Source organism: Alligator mississippiensis, chromosome 8, assembly GCF_030867095.1.
Source record: "Alligator mississippiensis isolate rAllMis1 chromosome 8, rAllMis1, whole genome shotgun sequence".
Classification (NCBI taxonomy): domain Eukaryota; kingdom Metazoa; phylum Chordata; order Crocodylia; family Alligatoridae; genus Alligator; species Alligator mississippiensis.
The window spans coordinates 8220277-8227847 of record NC_081831.1 but is presented as its reverse complement, the minus strand read 5'-3'; the positions used below and the strand labels follow the sequence as shown (position 1 = coordinate 8227847).

At 45.6% G+C, this 7571-nt stretch overlaps 1 long non-coding RNA gene across 1 annotated transcript; it reads right to left on the bottom strand.

Moving 5' to 3' along the window:
• Positions 1–1280: 1280 nt before the first annotated feature.
• On the bottom strand, positions 1281–2961 carry LOC109284842 (uncharacterized). The gene is made up of 2 exons (XR_002092459.2): positions 2870–2961; positions 1281–1395 (listed from the first exon to the last, which is right to left on the bottom strand). It is a non-coding gene; the product is annotated as an uncharacterized LOC109284842 (long non-coding RNA).
• Positions 2962–7571: the final 4610 nt, after the last annotated feature.

Below are 7571 nucleotides of genomic sequence, written 5' to 3'. Positions count from 1 at the left end.
GGGGGCTGGCTGGAGCGGCACGTGAAGACAGAGAAGCAGGCAGCCTCAGAACGGGGGCTCTGCAGCGTGCGGAGATGGGGGAGCAGGCATCCCTGAGCTGCCTACTCCCCTGTCTTGTGCCACTCCCCGGCTGGCTGGGGCAGTGCCCCCCAGCCTGGGGGCTCTGCAAAGACCAGGGAGCAGGCAGCCCTAGCTCCAGCACGCAGCACTTTGGCGTGCTTTGCATCACCATTTTTTAGAGTGTTTTGTGGGGTTTTTTGCTACCGTGAAACATCAGTAGCAAATTTTGCCCCAGCACTGCAAATCAGCAGTGCAGCACACAGTTTAACGTGCAACACGTGCCGCAAAGACGTTTATGGTGCCACAAACTGCATGTGCCTGCATGTCTGGATCCAGCCAAGAAGTCTAGCAAAGCTATTTGCTGCTGCCAGATCTCCTGATTCAATCTTGTGCTTCATCCAGAAGTTAAAACAAAGCTCTTTATCTAGCCACGGGCATGGCAGCAGCAGCAGGAGGTGAATGTCTTCCAAAGAAACCTGCCAATGTGCTTTGGTCTTGACCTGGAAAGTTCATCTCTGAGTTATAAATTCAGTCTCAGCAAAGAAAAGAAAAACAAAAAAGAAAAAAAAACTCTCACATGCAAAACAAGCGTGCATATAAACTCTCCTCTTATCCTATAGATGAATATTTCAGTCTATAAATGAATATTTGGCGTTTCCACCTATCCTTGGCAGCTGTATTTTTAAGGGGATACCTGCCACCAGTGGTATATTCATGTCATGAAGATTCAAAACAGAAGAGCTTCCTCTGATTGACACAAAAGTCCTTTCAATAAACATTACCATCTGATTTAACCCCTGGTGAACTCTACCCCTGTCAGTACATCTTTGCTTTCCAGGCTTATAACAAATCTACAAAGGACTCTAATACTGTAGGTACATTTTTAAAAATCGGGGTTTTTTTGGTAAGGAACTCAAATTACTGGAGAAATTATAAGATTATATTTAAGTATTATAATAAAATCCATCCTTCCTTATATTTTTCCATTAAGGCCTGAGCTCATGGCTTTACGTTTCTTTTCAGTTTTTCCCCTTTACAACCATTAGACAGCTGATGTGGAGTTTTGACTGTATGGGGATAATCCTCTCTAAAAGGTTGGAAACAAAATGGGCCTGGCAAGGAGTGAACCCCAAAATCCCATATGATCCCTTTACTCAACACAGTGTAAATTGGAGCACGGTTTTAGTGCTATGTGAATACTCAGACAGTGCCTTCAAGTGTACAGTTTATGCACCTCACCATTTATTATTTAAGAAGATTGCAGTCATCAGGACTCTGACAGCTGTCATATCATCAGCTGTTGCAATGCAAAGACTGAACCTCACAGTCAAGTGTCTGTAGGTAAAAAAAATAAATAGTAATTTTCTAACAGTTTATTTTCAAAGAAATATCGAGTACGTCATTTTTTTAATGTGCTGTAACTCATCTTCCAACAGCTGAAAAGTGACCAGGAACATATGTGCCCTTACAGTTCTCGCACAGGAAAAACATCAATTCATTTCAACGGTTTTGCCTGCAGAAGGACTGGCGGGTGGGGTATGACGTGACTGTCTATTTCTAGCCCGGATTTTATTAACCCTTTTTCATGTGGTAATCTATCTGCACCCATTTTGTTTCCAGATCAGGAAGCAATCGATCCAATCGTCGGAATTTCTTACGAAAACTGTCTATTTATAGGTAAGTGGCTGCGAGAGCAGGATGTCTATTTACAAACTTATTGCAATGAGCCTGAGCCAGAATGACGACTGAAGAGCTTTTCTGCCTGCGTGATAAATAAAGATAGCCGATCTCCTTTTTGAAAACACCATCGTTTACTAAGAAAAAAACAGAGCCGACTTTGTGTGTGTGCATGTGAGTGTATTTCTCTTTAAGGGACAAACATTTCTAAAGAAGGGATAGAGATGAACAATGCCATTTCAGCTTGTGTTGGTTTTCAGATTAATAGTTTTCCCCTCTACCTATTTTGCTTTAGGTTTCAGGTCCATTGCACCTGCTTTGTGAAAGAGGTAGATTTTATTAAGCCTCAGATGAATGCGCTATGTGGTGCTGCAGATGCCACACTGCACATGCGGTGTTTCCTACGCTGCTACTTTGCAGGGCAGGAGGTTTTTTGGACCCTGGGAGATCCCAAAGTAAAAAAAAAAACCATGCCAAAAAAAAGTAGGGTGGTGCATATGGCAGCAGTGTGCACTGCCCAAAACTGGAACCTGGTCGGCCAGAACCACATCTGGCTGCTAGCCAGGCTTCCTCCTGTGGCTTCCGCCGTGGCAGCTCCCGGAGGCCCCCAAGACCCCAGGTAAGGTGCTGGCCCCATCCTCCCCTACCCACCTGGTGTAACCTGCTGCACGCCAGAGTCTGTGTGGCATGGGCATTCCCCAGGAACAAGCAGCAGCGGCACAAGGTATGCCGCTGCTACTTGTCCTTGGGGAAACTAAAGTTCCCACTCATCTGGGTGCGCCCATGAGTTGTAAATATGGGCATGTTGCATTCCTGGCTAAAAAGAGTTTATTAAATCAAAGCACAGACAACATGGTAATGCATTAAGACACCCATGATTGCTTCCTCCTCCAGAAATCAGAGGGGTGGTTGTGAGAACATGGCAAAAGTTATGCTGTTTCATGCACATTGTCTCAAAAGAGGAAAGTAGGATGGAGCAAATCCTCTCTCCACTGATTTCCCTGGGGTCAGAACAGATGGGTCTCACCTCCAACCTGCTGTACTGGCACCTTCCAAACTGCTGCACTCTGCATCTGCTAGCGGTGCGTTTCCAGGGGTAGTTTTAATAGAAGTATGAGCCCTATTTACTTACCAGAACTCCACAGGGGATACTTGGTAAGAGAAGATGCTGCGTATCAGGACCGGTACCCACTCCCCTCTTTCAGTCTCAGTCCGTTGGTTCTGACCTTTCTTAGTAGTCAGACTAAAGAGGGAGGAAGAGGGCTTGCTTACAAACAAACAGTTTCCTTGCAGCTGCAATCCCAGCATGCCATTCCACCGCATATTCTGGCTCCCGTCCACCAGCCCTGGAAATAAAGTGTCTTTTTCTGGCGTGCATTTTGCATTTCAATTATTAGTTACATATCTTAGCTATTTGCCCCTCTATGTAATCAGGCCGGCGCATTCTTTCCAAGCTGGAAGAACTCAACTTAAGAGCTCAAGACGTTAAGAAGCAGCCAGCAGTTTTGGGTGCCCAAATAAAACGCTGTTTAAAAGGGCTCAATGCTTGGAGGGCAGATACTCAACACCTTCTGAAGAATCAGGCACCCAATAACTGCGGCCCATAAAATCAGTGGCTACTTTAGAAAAGTGGGCTGCAGACTCCAGAAGAGCGGTCTTAGGGCTCCAGGGCCCACCGCGTTGCCCTATAAGAACCTAGACAGATTATCTATGTGAGGGAGGGGAAGGACGGCATATGTAGCCTTCTTGTCCCTTCCACCCATCTTCTGTAAGGTCTTAACTGTAATTACATTGAGGAATTTGGGTACTGCTATGCAGCTCGTGAGAGGCATATAATAAGACTGCTGGCCAGCTGTGCAAGATAGCTGACCGCCCACACTGCAATACCCAACCTTTATGGTAGCATTCCTGAACTTCACTCCAGCTGCAACTTAAAAGCCCAAATCCAGCCTTTATATCTCACTCGCAGCATAACTTTCCTTCTCCTGGGGCACTGCTCAGGATTTAGTCAACTTGCCCAGTTTAAATGAACAACTTGACACCTCATCCTTCTGAAAACAGCTGTAAAATAGAGGGAAATCAGTCTGAAACTGAGCTGAAGTTGCTATTTTTTTCCCCCCACCATGGTTGATCTAGTTCTTTAGAGAACCGGGTCCTAGCGATGGAAATGGGTAGCTGCAGGTCTGGTGTCTTCGCTCAGATCATTTCAGCGAATGGACCTGCAATGTCGTTATTTTGTTCTTGTTTCAAATAGACGTTGCATAACTCGCTGGCTGCGAGATCTCAAAGGGAAGAACAAAGAGCTGCAGTAGAGTTAACAGCCAGAGATAATGAGACACCATCTCTTCCCATGTGGTGACGTTTCTGCAACCCGGCTGGCTGGATGTTATTTTAATAGCTGTGCATCCCACCCATACATTTCTGTGGGCCCAGAAGCCGATCTGCTGTGACGCCTTGCAAGCTTGAAACTTATTCATGTTCAGGAATGGGAGGGTCAGGGCCATTGACACACACCAGTATCCTGCTGCCTATTATTTCCTGCCTGTTCTGGCGTCGTACCAACCCCTAACATGACAGGTGGATGGAGTTCACAAAGAAATAATGTCATGGGCCAGTTTTCCAGGAAAGCTGTTAACTCTATTCACAAACTTGGGACCTTAGACTGAAGGGAACATGGCTGAGAAAAGTGCTAGTTGTTGGATTTTTTTTTTTTTAAAACAGCCTTTTTCACCGAAGTTAGTTAACTATTTCAGGGTACAAAGTCTTTGGAGCTTAAACCGTAATTTGGCAACGTGTGTTTCACTGTAGCAGGGGGGTGTAATCTGGGAGCGCCAAAGAGCTACATCCTATGCCATAATGACTTCAGCTGGCTAGAGCAATTATGACATCGTGGTAGCAAATGAAATGCACAGTTTTGCTGGGCTGGCTGTAGCAATGGGGAAGAGCGAAGAAAGAACAGAGACAATTGGATCCTAGCCTGAGGTTACTAGCAAAGCCTCAGTAATTTTACTGCAATTCAGTTGGCAGCCAAGGATATGGCCCGGTGCATAATACAAACTCGTCGTTACCGTCCAAAACTCTGTGTCTTTCAGCTGGACGATCTGCACAACTTAGGAAGATACTTCATCTGAGGCAGATCTCTCCTCTGTGTGTGCATGCAGTATTTTTTGTACTGTCCATACAGAACCATATGTTTAATGTCACACGTATGGGTTTCTGGCTTTTCATGCAGAGGAGTTATCGAGGCGCTTTGTGAAACCGAAATGTCCACTGACTTCCTAGAAATGCCAGGCAGCTGACAGGGAAGCCCAAGGTGAATGAATCAGCTTACCTGGGCGTCAATGGGTCCCTCACACGAGGAAGGTGCTCGGGATTCAATCCTCAGTTGTGTTAGCAGAGACGTTAAAGACACAAGAACTGAAAATTCAAGGAAAAGTTAGACGCTTGCTCTGCCTGTGCCGTCTAGTCCACAAAGCCTGGTCTGTGCGGATAGTTTTACCCATAGAATTAGGGAGATGATTATTTATCTATTGGCGAATACAAGAAAGCTCCGGTGCAGTGATAGCGCGGTAAAAATCCCTTTACTCCGGTAAAGACGATCAGCCCTAGGATAATGACGTTTTTAGCACTCAGAAACATCTGAAATACAGAGAGCAGAGCTTTCAGGCTAATGGAAAAATATTTGAAGAATAATTATTGTGAACATCATTTTCCCTTTCTTTTTTCGAATGGCTCTGCCTAGCCCAGGCTGTGTCTAGTGGCAGAAAGTGCTCGCCACGGGGAAGCCACCAGTACATGTACGTACGTGCATTGTTCCTGCCCAATCTGAGGGACACAGGTAGCGGTAGTGTCTTCTCTCACAAGGACAGCAGATACGTTAAGGATTGTGAGGGTCTCAAATACGATGGTCAAGCACCCTGACAAGTTCCTAAGACAGAGAAATGTAACTCATTGAATACAGCCGTGAAATCAACCCCCCTCTTTTTGATTTATTCCGACAGATCACAGAGTTCGAACCATAGTCACGTACAAAGCATTGCCACTGTTGTGTGACCTGGGAATCATAATTTGGGCGTTCTGACTTGAACAAATATTAAGCATTGTCGTACTGAACTGATTATTATTTTAAAATATTGTCCCAAGCTATAACAGGCTTTGTGTACAATAGCAATACAGGGTGTAGTTACAGACACAATTTCCTGTACTTAGGTTTTTAAATTATTATTTAAGGTCCCCGCAATGTTTGCCGGGTGCACCAGCGCAATTCCCCTATTAGATAATTTGCTATCCTTGTGAGGGGGACTTTTCTTGTGCAACGCTGCCAGAGCTTTCAGGAAGGGAGAGCCAAGCCTTTTTGACAATAAAATTTGCATCAGTTCCCACCCAGCTTCACCCAGAACTGAAGTACCAGCTGCTGCATTCAGTGCTTTTTCACACCAGAAGGGCAGGCGTGTTTGAACAGGAGATTAATCCTGATTTTTCTGAAACGGCCCCCAGCAAGCCGTAGGTTGAGTTTTGGATTCTAATGAACAATACCAAGAGGCACTTGTTGGGTTTGAATCAAAGCTGTGAGGACTGCGTGGCTGAGACGTGAAAATCCAAATCACACGTTTTGCTAAGGTTCACGAGAAATTTTGAACTCAGATTTTGTCAGAGCGAGCCTGGGGTTTGAGTTTGCAGCTGACTACTTTGGGGATTCACTAAGGGTAGTTCTGGCATCGTAGCAAGAGTTTAGCTCTAACCAAATGTCCTACCAGCCTTCTCCGGTCACATGAAAGCAACAGCAGCGACAAAACTGTGTTTCCCTAGCACAGTGATTTTCAACCAGGGTGCCGTGGCATGTGAAAAGACAACTCACAAGATCAACCGAGAGTTTTTAAATACGAATCCAGAGTGTTAAAAATGTTCTGGCCTGTTGTAGTCTTTCTAAGTTCTTTACAATAGAAGAATTGCTCTATTTTCTGTAGTCAAAAAAAGAGTAAAGACTAAGAGCTAGCATTTTCCAAGGGGTGCCGCCAGTTTATTGAGGGATATCTTCAGAGCCGACCCTAGGGGTGTGCGGGGCCCAGGGTGTATCAGCCTGTGTGGGAGGCAAGCGGCTGGAGTGGGGTGTGCCGGGGGGAAGGGGTGGCAAGTAGCCAAAGTGCAAAGTTGGCGGTGCACAGCAGCCGCATGGAGCTAGGCGCCCTTGGCATGTGCCAATGGCACTGTCCATGGGCATTGTCTGCAGGACCCCCAAAAGCGTGGGGCCCAGGGCAGTCACCCCGATTTGCCCCCTCTCCCAAGGGACGGCTCTGGGTGTCTTGAATCTATCGAGGGGTGCCTCAAGTGTAAAAAGATGGGGAACCACTGTTCTAGCCCCTTCCACAAAGGACTCTATACCTTGTTAAAAAGTACCGAGCACTGCAACTTCTGGCAGGTAAATAACATTGTCTCCAGATAAGACAGGTGAATAGAAAAATAGCACAGGGATGTACAAAAAATCAACCTATAAATTAAATAATAAATAAAATTAAACAAATTAAAATTAATTGCAAGTATAATTGCATCTGCTACACTCCTTATAATGAACTGGAGCCTGAGGCCCTAGTGAGTTCTGTACCTGTAGCTCTATCAGTCTCACACTATTAAGGTGGCACAGACCTCTCTATCCCCAGGTCTCTTTTCTGGAACATTGCTTTGGTATCTGACCCTCTCCTCCACTTGCACTGGGGCATGTCAGAGGCACTGTACCTAGTAGGCTGGATGTTTGAAATGCTGTCCGTATGGCCTCCCAGAAGGCTTAGGTCTAATTGCCCTGTTGTTAGCAAACCAGAGGGTGGCACAAGTGGTCT